Source organism: Crocuta crocuta, unplaced genomic scaffold, assembly GCF_008692635.1.
Source record: "Crocuta crocuta isolate KB4526 unplaced genomic scaffold, BGI_CrCroc_1.0 scaffold282, whole genome shotgun sequence".
Classification (NCBI taxonomy): Eukaryota; Metazoa; Chordata; class Mammalia; order Carnivora; family Hyaenidae; genus Crocuta; species Crocuta crocuta.
In genome coordinates, this window is record NW_027529174.1 from 7,854,008 (window position 1) to 7,876,466 (window position 22,459).

The window sequence follows — 22,459 nt, forward strand, 5'->3', positions numbered from 1 at the left end:
ACGTGGTCATCCCCACAATCAAAATATAGAAAATTTACATCACTCCAAAAAGTCTCTGGTGACCCTTTTCCAGTCAGTTTCTGCCTTTGCCTTTGATGCCAAACCTTAGACAAGTAGTGATCTGTTTTCTGTCCTCAGAGATTAGCTATGTTTCTTGTAGAATGTCCTCTAAATGGGATCATGCAGGTGTACCTTTTGTGTTTGGTTTATAAGCAAAATGTTTTGAAAGAAAAGTGTGTGTCTCTATGTGTATGTACACATACATAATGTATGCAGGTACATATACACATGTATAGATACATATACAGATATATATACACACTATACGTATGTACAGTTTATGTGTCTCACTATATAATGGACTTAGTATTTGGTATCATTTCTCTTCCATCCTCTAGACTTTCTTTAGCATTTCCTTTAGTGTATATCTGCAACTAATAACTGATTTCTTTTTTTAAAAAAAGGTATTTGTATTTCAACATCATTGGACAAAGTACAACATCCATTCTTGATAGAAACCCTCAACAAGTAGGTTTAGAGGGAACCTAACTCAACATAATAAAAGACATATATGAAAAACCCATAGCTAGTATCAACTTCAGTGGGGGAAAAAAAAAGAGAGCTTTTCCTTTCCAGTCAGGAATAAGACATGGATGTCTACTATCAGTACTTTCATTTAACATAGTACCAGAAGTCTTAGCCACAGCAGCCAGACAACAAAAGTAAATAAAAGGTATCTATTTCAATAAGGAAGAAGTAAAACTTTCACTATTTACAGGGGGCATGATACTATGTATAGAAAACCCGAAAGACCCACCAAAAAACTACTGGAACTGAAACATGAATCCAGTAAAGTCCCAGGATACAAAATCAATGTACAGAATTTTGTTGCATTTCTATATACCAATAATGAAGCAGCAGAAAGACAAATCAAGGAACCAATTCCAGAAAGAGAAATCAAGGAATCAATTCTATAAATTGCACCAGAAACAATCTAATGTTTTCACTTACTTAGTTTGATAACGTCATGAACTATAGTGATGGATATTTAATGTTAAATCAGCCTTGAATTCATACAGTGAACTTCATTTAGTTTCGATACATTATCTCTTTTATGTATTGCTGGATTTGACTTATGGAAATTTGTTGATAATCTTCGCATCTGTTCATGAAGGATATTGGTCTGTGATTTTATTTTATTGAAATATTTTTGTCTTGTTTTGGTGTTAGAATAATTCTGGTCTCATAGACTGAATTGGAAATTGTTCCATCTTACTTTCCGGAAGAGATTGTGTGTAGTTATTAATTCCTCCTTAAACTTTTGGTAGAATTTGCCAGTGGAAGTCTCTGGGTCTGAACTTTTCTTTTTGGAAGGCTTTTTCCTTATAAATTTAATTCTTGTAGTAGGTATAGGATTATTGAGGTTATCTGTTTTATAGTATCTCCTTATTGTCTTTTGTATGTCTGTGGTGTTAGTAATGATGCCCCTCTTTCCTTCCTGATACTGGTAATTTATGCCTGCTCTCTGTTTTTCTTTGTAAGTCTTGCTATATACATTTGTCTGTTTTACTGATTTTCCAAAGAACCCGTGTTTGGTTCTTTGACTTTTCTTTTTTTTTTCTGCTTTCATTTTATTGATTTATGCTCAAATCTTCATACTTTCCTTTCTTCTGCTGGCTTTGTATTTAATTTGCTAGGGTAAAGCTTAGGTCTAATTTTATATCTTTTTAAATATAAATGTTTAAGCTAAAATTCTCCTCTAATCATTTCTTCTAACCGCATCCCACAAATTTTCATATGTTATATTTTTATTATGTTTTGGTTCATCTTAGAAATTTCTCTTGAGAATTCCTTTTTGGTTTATGAGTTTAGGAATGTGTTGTTTAATTTATAAATATTTGAGAATTTTCCACATATCTTTCTGTTATTAAAGTTTAATTCCTTTATGGTTTGAAATGTACTTTATTTATATTCTTTTTAAATTTATTTAAGTTTAATATATGTCCTAAGATGTGGTATAATTTTAAAGTATTTCACGTACACTTGAGAAAAATGTGTCTTCTGCTCCTGTTAGGTAGATTATTAAATGAATGTCAATTAGGACAGATAGTTCATAGTGCAGTTTAAGTTATTTATATACTTAAAGCTTTTTTGCTTAATTTTTCTGTCAGTTACTGTGAAACGAGTGAAGTCTCCACCTATAATTGTGGATTTCTCATTTTCTCCTGTCAGATCATCGGTCTTTGCTTAACAGACTGAGCCACCCAGGTGCCCCTAGATTTTTTTTTAATCTTGTTGCCCTTCCCCAGCTTACTGTCTTTCTACCAGTGCCTTTCTGTCAGTATTTTAAATTTTTTGTCTTTCCCCATGTATATTAAGGCTTTGTTTTCCTAAGGAGACATAACATAGGTGATGGAGTTTGGGTGTTGGATACAATTCTATCCTCTAGCTTGCAGTAGGTTTCCACTAGTTTATTCAGGCTACAGTTTTTCTTTTTGCTTTAATCTTTTCTTCAGATAAAGGCTCTTAATATGTCTGGATAGAATTTTGTAAGTGGCTTCTGTTTGCCCCAAGCTAGCACCATGGAGGAAGCTCTTTCAGGATTTTCTTTGATTTTCCCAATTTGCATCCAGTAGATTTCCGGAAGCAAAAGCCTATAAAAGCATGGACCGTCCCTATGTCTGCAGACCCTCAGGGGCTTTACATTCTTAACACTGGCCCATACTTAGCCTTTAGAAATTAAATTTTTTCTACCTGAAAATCTTACTCACATATATGGCATATAGTAATATCTATACCAGGTAAGCAAGTGCTGGTCTTCTTTCTCCTTATCGGTATGTGTTTCCTTCCAGATTTTGGGTTAGTTATTTGTATCAAACCTCAGTTCTTTTATGTGTTAAAAATAATTGCTAATTTACCGTTTGTCTAATTTTTATTTTGCTTTTTTTTCCTATGTAAGAGTCTCTATTGATCTCTAAGCTAAATTTTAAATATATTAGTGTATTCAGTTATCATTTATGTCTACATTCAGAAACACTCTCCTTACCTAGTTTTAGAGTCTGGGTTTTTCTAGGTCTATGAAATAAGTTGGTAGCGTTATTTCTTTCTCTGTAGGAATTAATTATAGATATTATTTGTGTTTTTTAAAACTTGATATAATAAAAACATCTAGGACTTTTTATGTTTTGGTAAAGGAAGGCAGTTATTTTAATAAAATTTCATTTTGTTTATTGTTTTTTCTTATTTAATTAATTTTACTGTTTCTGAATCAAACTGTCATGGTGCTATTATTTTTATGTCTGTGACAATGGGTGAACCAAAATTCATCTAGCTCAAGTGAGAGAGAAAAAAATACACAAACAGATACTTCTCCTTACCCTATGTATCATAGTCTTCTCCTGACCTCTGCCCACTTTCTGTTATTTTTTGTCTCCCCATGGGTATCTCACAGTTTCTGTATTGTATTTAAGGCTCTTTTAGTCATACCATCTCACTTTTGAAACATACCCCATATGTTTGGTTTTGTGGAAGGGATCCAATTCATCTTAGTGCATTGCTTTCAGAACAGGAATTCCCAGTATTTTCTATTAAAAGCAGTTGAATAAATTGAATTCTTAAAGTGTATTAAACATTTCGCAGCTATTTTGACAATGTAGGAGAGATGTTACAATATGGTTTCTATTTCCCTGATTTATTTTATAGTATAGTTAATCAACAGAAACTCCTCTAATATTTCATTATAATCCCAAGTATTTGACATTGATAATAAATATTTGTGACAATGATTATTATTCAACTTAATACACTTGAATTACACTTCAGAGTTTATACAGCTTATATTCATTATTCAGTTTAACTCTCCTTTTTTAAAAAAATTTTTTATAGTTTATTTTTAAGACAGAAAGAGACAGACCATGAGTGGGGGAGGAGCAGAGAGAGAGGGAGACACAGAATCTGAAACAGGCTCCAGGCTCTGAGCTGTCAGCACATAGCCCGACATGGGGCTCGAACCCACAAACTGTGATCATGACCTGAGCCGAAGTTGGAAGCTTAACCAACTGAGCCACCCAGGCACCCCTTAACTCTCCTTCTCAAAAGTGTGGCTTAAGAATTGTTGTCCACATATCCAAGACTAGGGAACTTGATGGTTAGAAGGATTAAATGATCTGCTTAATGCAAAAAAATAAATGGTAGAACTACCACTAGGTCTGTGTATTCCAAATCACATTCTTATATCACTGAACACACTGCTGCATGTGATCACTCTTCTTTGCTTGTCCTGTTATCTTGTCCTAATTCACAGCTAGGCTGTAGCACATAGAGTCAAATATTTAAGGTTAATTTGGGATTCTTCAAAGAATATTACTGCCAAATAGAGTTCATGTTTTCTTCTGGAAATTATGTCTGCTATCTAATATTCGTTTCTTTGATGAGAGTGACTGAATTCTGTCTGGTGCATTTTTTAAAGTGCCTCTTATGGCTTTTACCTCATGACTTCCTACTGAATTTATATGTCACCTTGATTAAAAAACAATTAATTGAAAATCCGTATTTGAGTTGAATTCAGAGTAAAGAAGCTTCACTTAAAACAGCCAAGTATGAAACTCAAGGGTATGTTTTAACGAAGCAAAGTCAGCATAAGGCAGTAGAACTAACTTTAGTATGTATAAAGCCCAACTGAAGAACCTGTTAAAACTGAAATTCCTCGGCTTCAACTATAAATTCTAAATTTTTCACCTCTACTTTAGATTGGATTACTTTCTGAGATATACTGCCTAACTGCTATTATGTGTTAGCAATACCAACTTATCAGATTAGAGAGTTATTTCAGTATGAATACTTAGTAATACCTTTCAGAAATGGTACAGCTGCCTGTAGAAATGAAGACAGTTGAAAAGTCTGGAATTTTTTCCTGATCATCCTAATCCCTATTTGGGACTGGGGCGACTGTCACCACTCTACTTTGCTTTAGTATTTAACGGTGGTTTGTAATTTTCATTCATTGCTTTCATTGGTTTATCTGCCTGTGGACTGTACGGTTCCTGAGAGTGAGGTGTCAGTGTGCTATTTTCTGTCCAGCCTTTAGCATACGTGCTTACTTACATCTACGTAGAAAGAACGAATGTAGTGGGACCCTGAAGTGATAATACAAAAAATATTTTGGTGAATAAAGGTGAATTGGAAAATTCTCCAAATCAAATTTACCTTAATTTCACAATTTTTTTTCCTGTGGAAATTAGCCACTTAATAATCCCTGCTGTATAAGAAATTCTATCTCTTGTTAGCCAAGAGATGCCAACATGTTTTTTTTAAGGCCTTGTTTTAAAAAGGGCAAAATTTAAGGTGAATGTGAACATGTCAACATGACTGAAAAATAATTGTATTTATTTATTTAGTCATTCATTAAAAAACAGTTTTTGAGCACTTATAATATAAAGTATCACATATACATTAATAAGTAGAAATAGTGATCCCTTCATTCTTGAAATTTATGGTATTTGGGAATAAAGACAGTTGAAGGAGTAATTAAAACAAAGTGGTTACTTTCTGAAACTTTTGCATGTCTGAAGTAGCACAAGAACAGAGGCTCTGTGTTTATGGCACAGATAAGACAGGTAGGCCATCTGTAGTACATTTCATACACATGATAGCACATATGTATGCCATGTCAAAGGGGACTGATTGAAGTCATGAGCACATTCTGTGTACTTACTTATTTCTATATTACATGGAAAGATGCTTGAAGTCTAGGAGTCTGTCTTCTATGTTCATGTATTCTTTACAGAGTTCACTGCAGTATTTCCAACAGGTGAACGTCTAATAAAAAACATTGACAAACTGACTTTTCCTATCTCCTGCTGGATTTGCAAAAGATTAGTAAGCTAGTTAATTTGATAATGGTTGCTGAGTGTATACAGAGGCATTGAATAATTGAGAATTGACATATGGTTTTTTTCTTTACTCATTCTTACTTGTCTAACCATCCTGGATGTTTTCAGCAGTCCATCCACTGGCATGGATGTCATTGTGGTTTCTCTTTGTGACTAGGGCATAAGACTCACTGGAAGCCACTGCACAGTTTTTGGTAAGAAATCTCTTTTGCAATTTCAAATGTTTCTGAAATTTAAATTTCTAATCAGTTCATTTTCTGAGTTCTGAGAAATGCGTAGGTTCAAAGAGTTATTCAGACATCTCATATACAAAGCAAGTTCTGAAGCTGAGGGAAAATATGTGTTTGAAGAGGGTCTCAATAGGACGACCCTCCAAACTCTTCTCAGTACCCCCACTCTGATCCACTAAGATGATTAGAGAATCTGTTCTGTTTTCAGCTGCTCCACTTTGAGACTTTCCCCCATCTCCTGATTTCTTTAAATTTCATTGAGCTTGACTTTGCAACCAGACTCTTAAGTCTCTTTGTGCTATTTTTGTTTTAACTTCATCATGTTTCCTCAAGAGGGGAAAGTATTTCAGAAAGTGCTATTTACTCTGTTACCTAGGATTATTCTTTCATTATGTAATTATTCAGAATGTGTAGAACCAGTAGTTAGACAGCAGATTAAAGTTGTCTAATAAAAGAATGTCAAAGAAAGGAAGAAAAAAAGTACAGTGAAAATGTCAATATTCAGATCATGCTAGAATTTATTCAGCATGTTATAGTGGAGAGGTCTGGGGGGACTCATGGGCTGAAATGTCCCCCTGGCTTGGCTCTTGACCCTATAGCTGTACTTAAATAATCAGATCATCAACTTCCTCATCAATAGAAAGAGGGATTATGATTCTACCTCTATCACAAATTGTTGTTATAATGGAATAAAGTTATCCAGGGAGATCATTTAGCAGGTTGGTAAACATTTCACTTGTTAGTTCCTTTCTATTCTATCATCCATCATTACATGGGGCAGACAAAATAGGGATATAGTCATGCTATTCTAATAGTATTGTATGGTAGCAGATGGTGGCTATGCTTATGAGCCTAGCATAAGATAGAAAATTGTTGAATCACTATATTGTACACCTGAAACTAATGTAACACTGTGTGTCAGCTATACTAAAATAAGTAAGTAAATAGAAGTATTTTCTAGAACAGACAAAATATAAGCCTTTTTAGAACAGCAAAGAAGAGTAACATGTTGTCAGTTAACCACCTAGTTTGTATAAAAGAGTTTTAAAATTCACTTGCTTTCCCTCTCTTCCTTTTCTTCTTGTCTGTCTCTTTTTTTGACTTCCCACTCATGAACTAACTGCTGCTTGAAAATAGTGAGCTGAGATTGAATCACTCTTTCTCTCCATACTCTAAATCTAAAAGGCAAAATGAGGCAAAATCCCAAATCTGACTCCCATTTAAAACAATTTCTGAGGTTCACAGAGAAGCTACAGAGCATTCAAAGTAGGATCTCAGTAAGTTGTGACAGTGCAACAACTACTTACTAACTGGATGCCTCTGAAAGAGGTCTATTTCTAGTCCACAGCCAAGGGTACAATGTGAACAAATCCATGAGATATGCAGTATTGTGCTCAATGAATACTATGAGATTTATGAATTCTTTACCATTATGCAGTAGATTATTTTCTGCTAGTGGAAAAATAATTCTTATACAAGCGGAATATTATTTTTAAATTAAGTATTTTTGGAATTAAATCATACTTTCAACATTCAGTTGAGTTCCTACTATGTATAAGACATTTCACTAGAAATTGCAGAGGATTTAAAAAAGATTCAGATACCGATCATGGTTTTAAGGTGGTTACAACATAGTAACAGATATGATAACTTTTAATTATAATGCTGAGTTAAGTCATTTTAAAAGTTTCTAATAATGTGCTTTGAAAATTCAGAGAAGAACATGATCACTTCAGCTTGGGGTTTAGGAAGAGTAGAAGTTTCAAAAAATGTTAGCATTTTAGATGTCCATTGAAGTATAGAAGACAGAAAAAGAAAAAGAATAAAGAAAGGACATTCAGTCAAAAGAACAGCCTAAGCCATGAACTGGAGGCCAGAGAAGAGGTTGTATGTATTAACAATGAATGGCAAAGAAATCCAGTATGCATGAGACTTAAAGGTAGAATATAAGTTTTGACTATATCATTAAGGCCATTGAATACCAAACTATTATTTGCTTCTTTCACATGTATTCATGAATACAACAATTTTACATGCTGTTGTAATTGTAGAATATAATCCCAATCTTGTGTGTCTGTATATATGTGTGTGTGTGTGTGTGTGTGTCTGTGTGTGTGTGTGTGTGTATAGTCAGATGGGCTGAGGGTGGGTGATATTGGTAGAAGAGATAAGGAGAACCTACATGTCCATTTCTCTGGATAGCATCACGTTTTTCTTTTCAATGAAACAGACTCTCAAGTTTTTTATTTATATCAAAATCTAATAGTCACAAGTCCCACTTTATTCCCACACATGAGAGAAGAGGAGAGTGTTAAGATCTTCTTGTGGTTTGATAAATCTTAGAAGTATTAGTTGATAACCTTTCTAAAAGAGAAATGTCAATTTATTACTACAAAATAAAGTGTCACCTACTTAGAGCAGCTTCTCTATGTTACAGACATTTAAACTTTTCAGGGCATTGCAACATTCTCAGAAGATATAATAAGAATGCTTTGTTGAAATAACACTTTCAAGGACAGTTTTAATAATAGAAAATAAAAGGATTATATGTTTCCCCCAACCTGAATAAGAAAGTAAGATTTGTGAAGTCTTAATTCATTAGTTGAGCAGAACTGAATCTGCATTTCTACAATTGCAGGTAAACGCAGGCATTCTTCTTAATCTATGGATATTTCTTTTACTAGCAGTTGGGGCAACCTTTTATTTCTAAGGTTAAGTTTTGGAATTTTCTTGGTTAGCACTGAAGAGAGGCATGAGTAAGGCAGATCTAAGGTGCCCAAAATGTACAATGTAAAAAGGGAAATCTGTATTCAAATTATTAATAAGGATTGTATATCACATTGCAAGCCATAATGATGAATATGGCTATCTTGAGTTTAACCTGAGTAGACCCAATGCAATGTGAATTTAAAAGACTTACAGATTTAGTTCACCCTTACTTTATAACATTAATTGATGATAACTCTGTCATTTAAAAGAAGACTTTAACTTCAGCCCTAACTGGAGAAAATTTTATTTACTGTCTGAATAATGTGTGTGCTTCTGAATGAAATTTTCTTTTTCTTTTTTTTAATGATTTTATTTATTTCTGAGAGACAGAGACAGCGTGAGCAGGGAAAGGTCAGAGAGAGAGGGAGACACTGAATCTGAAACAGGCTCAGGTCTGAGCTATCAGCACAGAGCCCGATGCGGGGTTTGCACCCATGAACCATGAGATCATGACCTGAGCCGAAGTCAGACGCTTAACCAACTGAGCCACCCAGGTGCCCCCTGAATTAAATTTTCTTAAACCAAATCTAATTTCTTGGAACATACCAACAAAATGAAAGAATAGGATTGTTAGAATTTTTTTTACCAACACGTACAAATTCACTAACATATAAAATACTATGAGTACTCTAAGCAGCAAAACTAATGCTAATATTTCTTCAACAAGTGTCCAAAGGCAGTCATCTCATCAGAATTATAAAGACATAAAAAATGATGAATCTTGCAATATAATCTGTGAAACCATTCATTGCCAAGAGCCTTATAACATATCTTCATTCATTAGAATGAGTTATAATTTTTACTTTATAAAAACACATATCTAAAAAGAAGTAAGCTTTTCTTTGGTGCTTTTATTAAAAAATAGCTTATAGGCTTAATTCATTTCTTAAAGAAATCATGTTTTATTATTCTGCAGTTTGCACTCAGGTCAGCTTTGCATATAGTAATTTTTGTAGGAAGATGATTACATCTAGGAAGGATATGCTTAACGAGACATTACAGATCACTTTTTCCAGGTTGATCCACCTAAAGGAAAGCAGATTTCATATATTACCTTGCACAAGGCTGCTTCTCCAGTGAACTGAAGAAAACAAAATGGAAGTCTAGTTCTGAAATTTGTAGTGCTACAAGTCTGGTATCCAGTGATAGAGCAAGAATTAGACAAATAAGCATTTTTTTAAAGTTTGTCACATGACTAAAGAGGTATAATCAAATTGACCTCAAAATTCAGATTCAACTAATTATGTTTTTATAGAGATTGCTGACTGCTAACCAAAATACATGTTCTAATTTTCCTGGTCACCCTGGTAGGCATTTTTTTACCAAGCTTTCTTACGAATAGAAATTGGATATATCTGAATGGAATGAGAGCACAAGTGATACATGCCAGTTATAGACCTGAGAATGAATTAAAACTTCCATGTAAGTGCCTCCATGCCCATGACCCTTTCAGTGACCTGGAAATGAGACTTCATTTTGCTTGAGGAAGTCAGTCTCACCATTCATCTGCTTTTAAGTGAACATAAATAAATTTCTAATGCATTTAACTTATATGATATTTTGGGGTATATTTGTTATAACCATCAGGTTAGATGGTTATAAAAAACAACCATTATAAACATTATAAAAACAAATGTTTATTATAATAATTGGAAAAATGCTATCCTGATATTGAAAATAGGGAAGCCACACAGTATACGTCCACATTTATTAAAAAGAACAAAAAACAAAATTTATAATAATTATTATAAATACTTATTTATAATAAGTTATAATAATTACACAAAGAGATGGAAGAGAATTTCTTTTGTTTTTTATATTGCATCGTATGGAAAGTCAATCATTAGCATTGTGATTTTCTTTCCTAAGTCTTGTTTATTGTTACTTGACTTGGTTGGTTATATGAACATGAAATATTAAAATGAGGGTATTAAGATACAGATACTTGTTACTAGAAGCATGAATAAAAGGAGAAGGATTTAAAGGGCATATTTATGGTCAGCATGAATCCATGGAGCATACAATAGCAGCATATGGCATGTTAAGAGCCGGCATGAATCCATGTAGCATATAATAGCAGCAAAGAGATGAGTACACAGTGACAAGAAGATAAATTTGAACCAAACAAGGGTTTCTTATGAGGCAAATTACACAGGCACAGACAATGCCTCTGAGGTACATGCGTGTGTTTGTGCATGCATGCACTCACACCTGTCCATATGATTAAGCATACATGGTCTGCCAAGAATTAGGAAGATGAAGAAAAAGAAAAAGACCTGGACCCCAGGTGATGAAATTATATGGATAAAGGGTTTGTATGTCACCATCCCTTCAAATATTTAGGGTTACCTAGAGACATGGAAAGGTATTGTTTTTTTAAGCAACATCTAATAGAAGCAGAAAAGAGAGACAGTGTATAAAAGATCATACTGATCTATGAAAATCCACAAAATGTAGAGGAAAGGAGGATGTTGTAAACAGAGAACCAAATAGGACAAAAAGAGGGATACAGAAATGAAAATAAAATATTAGATTTGAAAATTTTTAAAATCTGCATTCAACTGCTAAATCTCTCATTTGTCAGCCATTTAACGTTTTATTTTACCAATCTTAATTCTCATCTGTGAAAAAGGAGTAAGAATTCTTTATGTATTTACCTTGCAGGATTTTAATACAAATAAAATAAGGTAATAGATGTGAAAGAACTTTGCAACATATAACATAGTCCCCAACACATAGTTACTGTAGCATATTCTTTAACATAGTTTTTGATTCTTTTTTTAAGGACATATGTATTGATGATATTTTCCTAACGGAGACCTCAAAAGTAGCACAAAGGTAAGATTAAGTAGGAATGATAGCTTTAGAAAGTCTTATTCTAATATTTTTTTTAAATGAGGGAATGGTGTAAACTGTAATAAATACTTACCTCTCTTTGTGGACAGCCTTATTTCTTGGAAAGTAAAAAATGCAGTCAGGTAAATCAGGCTGGATTTTTGCCAGTGAGCAAGAACACTTGTGATGTAGAAGCACTAGAACATGTGTCCCAAGTTAGGAGAATAAAGATATGTACTGTGTTTGTAAGTGCTGAACATATTTGAGTGGGGCAGTGGGAGAAATTGTAAAGCTATGATTGTTTGGGCTAATACTCTTAAAGGAACATTAGCTCAAGAAAGATGGGGATCTTAAAAATTAAAAATATTGACTATAATGAAATAAAATATTTGATGGAGAAGTCAGAAGCATGAACTGGATCATGGTAACTAGACAGGAAGCACTAATTGAACTTAGATTTTTAATAAAAGATCCAGGAAAAATAAAAAAGCTGAAAGGAAGGTCAGTTAACCACAGAGCATCTTGAAGGAATAGCCAGCAGAGGCCAGAATGAGCTGTAATTTAACGAAAGTGCTAAATATAAGAAGTGGGGAATGCTATCTATAATAAAAAGGGTTGGACATGATCCTAGCAAGGTACAGCTATCATGATGTTAATATTTAAAAGCAAGAAGTCAGATACACTGTGACCTAATTTAAACAAAATCTTAAAAAGAAATAAATTCCATCTTCTCTAAGAAGTAGCAAGTAGTTGAAACATAGAATCTCTTTAACTCTACATAGGATATTTAAAACCAGTAGAAAAAGTTACCCCAAAGCAGATAAGCAGATATAGACACAATGAAAGCTGAGACATGCTGAAATAACTGAAAATGTTATAGTATAGCTCAGAAGGTAATAAAACTTCCATCTCTACAAGCACTTAAGTAAAGGTTGTATTTTAGTCTCAATATTGTAACTTTAATAATAAATTAGAAGCTTGAGTTAGATTAATTCTAAATTCCCTACCAGTGCTAAGATTCTGCAGTTCTAAGTGAGATTAGGGTCAGCTTATTATAGAGTTGCCAAATCTAACAAATAAAAATACAGGACATCTAGTTAAATTTGAATTTTAGATAAACTGAATAAATTTTTAGTATAAGTAAATTCCAAATATTTTATCTGGCAACATAATACTTTTTTCTATTGAATCTCTTACTCGGTTTTTGCTTTCTTCTGGGGATGTAAGGAAGAGGCAATAAAGAAATTACCATACAGCCCAAAACTGCTCAGAGCCCTGACTTCAGGGGCTTTGCGAATAAAATTATCAAATGCTAGAATCCATAAACTTACAAGATTGAAAGGAAACCCTATGTGACATCTGGACAATTTCTTAATTTTAAGAGCAAAGTGAACAGTTTGGCTTCTCTAAGACAAAGTATGACACAGAATTATTTGCCATAGTTACTGGTTGCTAAGGAAGTTTATGGCATATCTTTTACTATAAGTGATTGAAAGCCATCTAAAGGTAATCCTCTCTATGTATGTGGGAGTGGAAGGTAGGCTTCTCCAGGCACCTTTTAGCTCTGAAAGACTTTTTAAGCCTTACCAAAATTCCCCTCAGGTAAAATCCCTTCACAGTTTTATAGGACTAAGTTTTTCAGCTCATCAATCCCTGAAGTTCTAGTAACTTCACTACAGTTAGTTGTGGGGATAATTTAAGCAAGTCCTATATCCCTCCAATTTCCTTTTCCACAACTTTTCTACAAAATAACCCAAGCATGAGACACTTTGGAAATGTGACAGCCTAGTTTTCAGCCTTTCCTCTATTTAGAAACTCTTGTGGCTAACCTTTGGAGAACTAACTCAAAGTGGGCATCTCTCAAATAGATTTCAGTACTGTAGTTCATTCTTTATTGCTTGAATAATTTATATGTAATAATATTAATGTTACTGGGGGGTGACTCCCTAACTTATAATTAGAGTTGTGTACATATTTTAAACCTCCAAAATTTTTTATTCATGATTTTCTCAAAATTAGCACTTCTATAAAACCAATGTTTATTTGACATTTCTTGAGAGAAGCTGTAGACACTAGTTAAATAAGCAAGTTGTTGTCATATTGAAGGACACCTTCCAAGACATTTCATTACGTAAACCTAATTTTCTTGTCTAGTCTTCTTTAAACTAGTGGACCTGCCCATGTAACAAGTAACCCAAACCACTTAATATTGTGCTGCAGCAATTATTTGGGCTCCTGGGATTCTGCTCTTCACCTAAACACTGGCCCTTTAGACTGACACATCTTCCAATTTTTTATAATCACACGAATGGAAACCACTGCAAACTGAAATCTTATTATAGAGGTACCTTCTATGCTGGTTGTTGTTTATCAGGAGGTCCTCTTAAAGTAAGAAAGAACTATCTTTAGGAAAGGGCCCTTTCTTCTCATGTTAACATTGTGCCTGGAACTTACTTTCTGAGAGGCAGTATATCTCCTCCAAGGTCTAAAGACCTGTGCATGCAAGGGATACATTCAGAGCTTTACGGAAATTTTGCATAAGTCCCTTGATTCTTCCTGGCAGAAGTCCCTGTGCTTTTATGCTAAGAAAACAAGTGGGGAACTTAAAGGCACCAAGAGTAGTAGGTACTTAATTTGGGATCTGGGTTGGTCTTCAGCCTTTTCACATTTACTCATTCTTAATTTACAGTGTCAGTGGGGTGATGAAGATTAGAAAAATCACTAAACTAGACTTGCAAAGTGAATCTAACTTGATATGTGGGAGAACTTTGACTATTAGAGCATTTAAGATCTAATTTGGGTGACTTTGATGCGAAATACTTCATTAAGGTTATGTGATACTATTGGAGTTTGTCAGTTTCTAATGAATCATACTTTCCTTGGCTTCCTGGAATCTAGAATGGGAGTAATTTATTTTCAGAATATCATAAAAATATTTGGTTCAAATAATATAGAAGTGTTTTCAAGGACATCTTCTTTGGGTCAGTGTAGACCCTTCATAAGATTCTTGTTTAAACATCTGAGGGTGAAAGTTTTAGGCAATCTGATGAGGATCTGGAATATTCTTAACAAAGTAGTTTCCATCCTAAAGGATCCCTGATCTATTAAGGACACAATAGAGATTCTTACTACAGAGATTGAAACCTACTTTTGGAAGATCTTAGGATCTTTGTAATAATAACTGAACTATTTGGGGGATTTAAGATGCTCTTTGGCTCTGTACCCGTATGGACTTTATTATTGCATTTCACTGGTATACACTAAAGGCAGAATTGAAAACAGCTGTTAATTTTAATGCCGTCTTTTCTTGTAGTGTATAGTAAAGAATTGGGTGGATACTAGTAAGCGTCTTTGAATACAAGCTGGGAACTCAGTTAGGAGGATCAGCAGATAGAGAGATCCCCTGCTCTTTCAGCATCCTGTGGAAAGGAATGCTTGGATGAGAGTGCAACTGTATGTTCCAAGGGTTTGGATTCCAGCAGAGACTCTAACACCATTGTTTTCTTTAAATAGGCCAAATGTAAGAACACCCTTGTATGGGAAGAAATGGACAGTTTGGGTTTAGACGCTAGCCGTTTAGTTGAGTGTTAGAAAACTAGCTGCCCAGCACTTTGCGATCTTGGGGGACCTTTGGGAGTTTAGTTTGGAAGGAGAGCACTTGGTTCTAGCTAACTAACTGCAAATCTGGAAAGAGCTGTCAAGGTTATTCGCTAGCAAGGTTTATTCAATAGACAGTTTAATACATTATGAAGTAAAAGAGACAAATGAGGTCTGAAGGTCAGTCAAGATTCACATACCAGTATTTTTTGTGCAAAATAATATTTTGTTAGTATTAATTATAAAATGTCATAAATACTTCCAATAACTATTTCTACTCAAAACTTGGGTAACTAATTAGTACATAGTATTGGGCTATAGGCATTAGCTAGCTAAGGCTAAAATGAAATACCTTCATGAAATGGACTGAAGTTTACATGAAACTCCACTCTTACTAAGGAAATTTTGGGAAAAAATCAGTAAGTCAGAATAGACTAGGGTTTGCAACAAGAATCAACTGTTCTGTCAGTTGATAGACAATATCAAGCACATGCCCAGAGCTCATCCAGTAGTGTTTACCCAGGAGACCCCAGTGTGACTGTTAATATATTGCTTTCCTTGGACAGATTTGTCTCAGGAATAGTAAGAGACTAAGCTTGAAAGTGCTAGTATGATAAAGGGAACTAGAATAGGTATGGGCTGAACATAATTAGAACATACTAAAAGGTGGATACCAAAGGCAAGAATATAGTTTGGGGTGAGTTGGATTGTCTTTGTCTGAGATGGCATAGCCTTGAACTGGGATCCTGGTAGTGACAATGAAAAAGGAGCAACAATAAGACAAATATAGCAATAATAAAGTAATGAATTAACCTATATATATAAATTTGAGTTTTGAAAAGAAAGTGACCAAACTTTTTGATCAAAAAATGTCATTCAAAATATTGCAAATGTTATATGCATGAATAAAAAGCTTAAGAGCCTGGTTTTTCAGAGACTATTTAGCTGCCCCCCTCCAAATGAAATAAAACCATACATTTAGGGTACAAACTGTCAGTCATCTGTAGAACCTAGCCTTGGGTCAAGGCTTAATAAACATTTACAAATAAGTTAATAGAATCACAAAGAAGACACTAGGGCAGATAAATTTCTTATTCTTTTCCTGAAATTTCCGTTTCCTGATTGTAAGCAGACATTGTATAAAGATATCCTTAGATTACAGATATAAAAATTATACACAGTATACAACATAAAAGTATACTTGATTTTAAGATGTGTCATTGTCTAAACCAATATATTTTTTGCTGTCTGTTTTAAACCGTATAAAAAAAGGTTTTTGATGGAAAATATACAATAACCTTTATTTCTTTTAGTTACTAAGTGGCAATTCCAGAGAGACTCTCACTTTTCTCATGTTATTTTCAAAATTTCAAGAAGTGTCACCTACATTGGAAACATTTGCTAAATCTCAACTTTCAGAATGCTAGTAGGATACACTTTAATTGGATCTATAAAAGTAATTCTCCAAAGAGTGTACCTCTGACCAGTTTACAGAAAGAAACCAATTCCAGGTTTACAGAGGAAAAAGTGAAACACCAAAAAACTGTAAGTCTTTCCTTGCTCACCTTAATGTTTGGAGAAAAGACGGAGAATGAAGCTTCAGTAGTTCATTTGAGTGACAGTTTATTATTTTTTTTCTCTTGAGTTGGATGAAGTGTATAATCCCATTGCAGTGTATGTGGTTTTCTCCAGTGTTCCAGGACCATGATACTGTTAATGCCATGAACGGTAAAATGCCCACCAGAAATAGCTCACTTTAAGACTTCCATAGTAATGGTAAGCAGTGGTAGATCAATGAAATTGACACATAACTCAAAAGGATCTTTTAATTCAATAAATAATTTCAACATTCCTAGATAAAGTAATTTTTAAAATCTATTTTTTGTTTTGAGATTTTTTTTAAGGCTTGTTTTTAATTAGCACTAACATTAACAAGTTTAGAGAGGAACAGTATTGATCTGTGATTCACTAGCCTTGTTTTACTGTTTATTTTGGATTTTCCTATACTTGAGTATTAACTGGTAGAAATGCAGGTAAACAATTGAATAGTGAAAGGAGAGGCAATCAAAAGAGGAAGCGTAAATGGCCTCAATAATCCATACCCTAGCTAATCAACCTCCTAATTTTTGAGCCTTGATTGGATTCACAGGCCGTGAAATGGAGTCCTGTTAAGTTTTTTAACTAAACCTCAATTTTGCTTCCTGGTAAAAAAAAAAAACTTTGTGAAGTTTAGAAACCAAATACCAAGTTAGAATACACCAGAGGTGACTTAGGACCCAACGCAAAGAATCGAACAAGCAGGAATTTTGGAAAACTAGCTTGAATAAGCATGGTGCTTGTTACAAATGGTAGCCTTTACACCTAAGTCTCTCTACAATCCTGAGAATAAATAATATTGTTTCACAGATCAGTCTTGTGCTGGGTTAGGTCAGCAGTTTTCTGCTTTGCACTAAGATTGATAAAATGTTATTCATAAATTTCTCATTTTTTTCTGCAGTATTTTATGAACCTGGAACAATATGAATTTACTATTAGTTTTGCTTTAATTATGTTTATCTTTTTGTAACTTTAAAAAAGAAATTTTATTGATTAATAACATGTATATGCGTATAAATATTTATGTACAAGTAAATTAAAATTTATGTGTGTGTGTGTATATATATGACAGGACTCAGATGTTTTATGCATTCTGGTGATTATAAGAATTTTAAAATTATCATTTAAGGTTGAAGCATGCTGGCTAGAAAATTTTTTTAATTAATTTCTAACTTCTTATTTCAAATTTCTGACTCCTTAAAAATAGCCATTTCATTTGGTACAGATTTTTAAAATGACAAATGGGCCCTATACATTAAAAAGTATCAGAGTTTTTCAAAGACACATAAATATTATCAGAACTCTCAAAAGGCAGCGTTTGCCTCATATTATCCTGTTATAATGTTTTTATTCTGTCACAGAAATAAAATTTTTTTAATTTAGTTTTTTAGTATTATGTAATATTCATCATTACTTGTTCCGTTTTTGTTGATTTAAATATAATTGTACTTTCTCTGACTCACTTAGCATAATACTCTCTAGCTCCATTCACATTGTTGCAAAAGGCAAGATATCATTCTTTTTTATGGCTTAGTAATATTGCTTTGTGTGTGTGTGTGTGTGTGTGTGTGTGTGTGTGATGTCTCCTTTATCCATTCATCGGTTGATGTACATTTGGTTATTTCCATAATTTGGCTCTTGTAGGTAATGCTGTTTATATATCAGGGTTGCAGAGTACATATGTGGGATTTAAGAAACAAAACAATGAGCAAAGGGGAAAAAAAGTGAGAGGAGGCAAACCAAGAAATAGATTCTAACTGTACAACTTAATTGATCATTACCGGAGGGGAGATGGGTAGGGAGGTGGTTATATAGAAGATGGGGATGAAGGAATGCACTTGTGATGAACACAAGGTGTTGTATGGAAGTGTTGAATCACTATATTGTACACCTGAAGGTAATATTATACTGTATGTTAACTAACTGGAATTTAAATACAAATTTTAAAAAATAAAAATAATGAAGTAAGTATATATAATTGGACTGTTAAGTGACCAATGATAAAAAACATAAAACTATGAATTTTGGGGCTTCTCTCCTATATCATAGTTTGTTCTACAATGTTATTCTGTGACTTTTCCTTTCACCTTTCTTGCCTGGTCTTTAGTTCATGACATTTTCTCAATCCAAATCCAGAGACCTCGCTCAATTTGTGGAAAGCCTTGTTCCCTGAAGTCTTAAACTTCAAGCAAGATAGTCGTAGGGTAAAGAGTTGGTATCATATTTAATAACATTATATGGTGCACTTAAAGATTTGCTAAGAGGGTAGATCTCATGTTAAATGTTATTACCACAATTAAAAAAAAAAAAAAAGGAGAGAAATGCTTAAAAAAAAGTTGGGATCACAGGCCACATACATCAGAACTAAAAGCCGTCCAAGAGAAGCAGAGTGATGGAGAAGACATACTTCAAGAGGTGAGATTACATGGGTGTTCAGGAACTAGGTAAGTATGAACCACTAAAACTAGAATTGACTGAAGCCGCAGGAAAGAAAATAGGGAGAACACAGAGGATTAGAACCAAGGCAGGGCATGAGAGTAATGTTAGAATTCATCTCTAGCCTCCTTGCAGGTTAATGAAGTCTTGCTGAGCAGATGCAGAGGTCTTCATATATCAATCAAGGCTCTGCCAGACACTGCCTCCTAGGATTCTCATCCTAGACATTAGGTCTTCAATAAAGGTTCTTCAGTATCCCCCAAGCTACAATTAATATGTTCCCTCAATACTTCACGGTACTTGCATTGGATTTTTACTTTCTAATTCCGTTCAGTAAAGTGTGCCAAGTATTCTGGTATAAAGTTACTTATCAGTCTTTATTAATCTCCTATTCCCTCCTAAAACCACACAAAGAATTTGCAATGATTAGGAGATGGAAGATGGCATCTGTTTCCTCTGTCATGGTTGTTTGTGTCATCATCTTTTGCAAGCCCACAACAGACACTAGAAGTCCAGAAATTTTCTCTACTATCTTGGATGTGGAGTGGGAGTTTTTTTCTAGGATTCAGGTTTCTTAGAAGGGCTATTCTGCTACCATACTTAGGTCTGGCCACTTCCCTGGAGAACAACCAATGCCTGCACTACCAAAGGGACCTACAGACATCTGTTTCTCCATGCAGACATCCCTACCTTACTGCTTTCTACTCCATGATATCTGACATAATCTCCTCTGTAGTTTAAGGCTTTTAATAAATGACAGACTTCTTCAGCTGCTTACACCTTCTACCAGATGGTAAATTCTTGGGGAAATAATTACTAAACTAGATTATATCAGTAAGACAGGGAAAGGAAAAGAGAAAATATATTTGAACCTTTCAAAAATTTACTTGCTAATCTAAAATGGAAGACAGTGATTATTGAACAAGTAACTATTATTGATAAGAAAATTACTGTAATTATAGCTACCAGTTACACTTAAAGGATTTACTCCTTAAAAATAAACAAGCACACTAATACTTGTTAGTGTCACAGTGTCGATTTTTAGAGAAAATGAATGAAATCAATATTAGTGCTTAGCAATGGAAGGGTGGGTGGTTAAATCAAGTATGTTGCCTCTATGCAAAGATGTACTACATATGTATGTACATGGGTGTCAAAGAGATGGTGGTATGAGAAAATTTGCATAATATATATTTATGTACAAAATAAAGGCTGCAAAGAACAGGAACAACAGATACATCCCAAAATTTTATCAGTGGTTATGGCTAAGTAATCTACTTGGTGGGAATTCAAGAGTTTTCCGCTTTACTCTTTTTGTTCACTTGTGGGTTTTTTTTTTTTCCATTTTTTCCAAAGGATATTTCCTTTTAACTATGAAAATAAAGCCAAAAGAACTATTTTGAATTTCAAAAAGATAAAATTGCTTTCATCTACTGTTTACTGTGTCAGTCACTTCAGTAGACATTTTATATACATTATTTCTGTTCTTGTCACCAATCCTTAAAAATAGGTATAAGGTATAAGATTTTATTTAAATTTTCTGTCTTTGTTCTTAGAAGAATGAAACATTAATTAGACATGTAGATGGAAGAGCCCTGGTTTCTACTTGACAGTATTGCCATATGATAACAGGCTCCTCACTCCTGGGTAGTTTGTCTTCCATCCTATCCATGTGGTTAGGTGAAGAAAATGTCACCCCCACCACCAAGTTTTTTTTTTCCCATTCTCTTTGATTAGTATCTTAGTGTTCTTGTCAATGATGTTAATTTGGGTAGAATGTAGTGATGGAGTGAGAGCAAAAAGGCTTTAAGCTGGTATTGGGAAGAAATCTGAATTTTAATAAAGGTAACTCTTGAGGAATTTCCACACAAATTGCTGGATCAGATTTTCTGGAATTCTTTTGCATTCATTTCCCATCAAGATTGGAGATTTCTCAGGAAAGCAGTATTATGTTAGGTCTAACCCTTTGGCAGTATGTTTCATACCATTGATGGTAAAACGTTCTTTTACAGGGTATCATTCACTTACTTAGTGTGCATATGAGTGAAGTTCTACTGATTTGGGAACCAAACAACTGTACAAGCAATGAGATATAGAGTGATATAAGTTTGTGCTTTATCTGCTGGTTTTTAATGCCATCAAAATAGATTTTTAAAACTTGAAGTGATGAAGTATAGATTCTCTTTTTAAGGTTTATTTATTTTTCAGAGAGAGAGAGAGAGGCAGGCAGATAGAGGTGGACAGAGGATCCAAAAAGGGCTCTGTGCTGTCAGCAGAGAGCCCAATGTAGGGCTCGAACTCACAAACCGTGAGATCATGACATGAGTTGAAGTCAGACATTTAACTGACTGAGCGACCCATGCCCCTGAAATGGATTCTTAAAGTTTATCGAGATCCTTTTACATTTCTTTTTCCTTGCAATTTGATCCCAAACTCTTTTCACATGCCTTGAGCATATTATATTGCTATAATTGTTCTCCTTAATAAATACTTTCTAGTAATTAAATAAATAAGAAAATAACTTGTATGAATTTAAAGATAATCAAGATCATCATTCCTATCAAAAGCAAGGAACTAGTGGTGCCTGGGTGGCTCAGTCGGCTAAGCATCTGACTTCAGCTCAGGTCACTATCTTAATGGTTTGTGAGTTCAAATCCCACTTTGGGCTTGCTGCTGTCAGTGTAGAGCCAGCTTTGGATCCTCTGTGCTCCAGCCCTCTCTCCTCCTCCCATTCTCATGTGCTCCCTCTCTCTCTTTCTCTCTCTTTCAAAAATAAACATTAAAAAAAAAAGATCAATGAGCTAATAGCTGATGAACTTTGATATTTAATAAACATAATACTGAATATGAACAGCTCTTCTAAATAGCAGCAAAGATGAAGCTAAGTAGTCAATATTTATTTGTAAGGCATCAATTGAGTCAGGAGAATTATAGCCTCTTATGACAGAACCATAGATTCTAAGGTTGAGAATTCTATTGAGTTGTTTTTCAATAATATAGAAGTAGACCATTCTAGCTCTGTATTATTTACATAGCGTCTTTTATTTCTCTGAAGCTTTTCTGTCTTTACTATCTAAGGCTAAATTTGTGTAGTGCTTTGTTTTA

General features: G+C 34.0%; 1 protein-coding gene across 13 annotated transcripts in view; it reads left to right on the top strand.

Annotated features, from left to right (window-relative positions):
* Nucleotides 1-22,459, top strand: part of COX7B2 (cytochrome c oxidase subunit 7B2) — a 133,091-nt gene that overhangs the window by 65,991 nt on the left and 44,641 nt on the right. For 8 of the 13 annotated variants that reach the window (XM_077757711.1, XM_077757713.1, XM_077757715.1 and 5 more), the window contains one exon: nucleotides 11,676-11,728. The exons of 4 other annotated variants lie outside the window; for them this stretch is intronic. The gene's annotated coding sequence lies outside the window, so the exon portion shown is untranslated. Of the gene's footprint in view, nucleotides 1-6,048; nucleotides 6,086-11,675; nucleotides 11,729-22,459 lie in introns of all 13 variants that reach the window. One more of the 13 variants, XM_077757712.1, reaches the window with a different exon arrangement.